The sequence below is a fragment of the Solanum tuberosum genome, unplaced genomic scaffold (assembly GCF_000226075.1).
Source record: "Solanum tuberosum cultivar DM 1-3 516 R44 unplaced genomic scaffold, SolTub_3.0 scf00014, whole genome shotgun sequence".
NCBI lineage: Eukaryota > Viridiplantae > Streptophyta > Magnoliopsida > Solanales > Solanaceae > Solanum > Solanum tuberosum.
The window spans coordinates 3,083,884-3,084,570 of record NW_006238939.1 but is presented as its reverse complement, the minus strand read 5'-3'; positions in this window follow the sequence as shown (position 1 = coordinate 3,084,570).

The following is a 687-nucleotide window of genomic DNA, read 5'->3' as shown; positions in this document are numbered from 1 at the left end:
CTAAAGTTCAATAATGTAGTTAAACTTAATTTAAAATCCTTATTCCCCGGCAGCGGCGCCAAAATTTAATACGCTTAAATTACACCTCCCTAAAGAAGCGTAAGCGATCGTTATCAAGTAAAGAACCCAACTTGGAGGTTGGGGTCGATCCCACGAGAAATATGGTCTAGACTTAAGTTCAGCTTATGATTATATTCATTTAATCAACGTACTTCCAAAACAAATAATTAAAAGGAGGGATTTGTGAAACGAATTCTGAAAGTTATGTGAACAATTAGTAAGCAAGATTCAAACTTTTGTTGTTATCAAGATAAGAGAGAAACTAGGGTGTACGTGTTCCCCATATTCTCATAACGCGGTAATCCTAGTAATAGTAATCATTTCCTAGTGTATTACATGCAAAGTGATAAGTTAGGTATCTCTAATTCCTTGGTCTGGCAACTAGAGAATTTTACCCCGCACCTTGGTCCTGCTACGTGTGTATAATTTATTAACCCTTACCTTTTCCTCATATTAGACATCACATCGATGTATGGCTTACTTCTCACCCTCGCACCAATCGACATTAGACTATTAGATAGTATCACACTAAATCTATGTTGATAATTCTTTTCTTGTTAATTACCTCCTTGGTCCGGCAAGTAGTAACAAAGAGAGTTTTAACGTTTGCAACCGCTAAAAAGACTT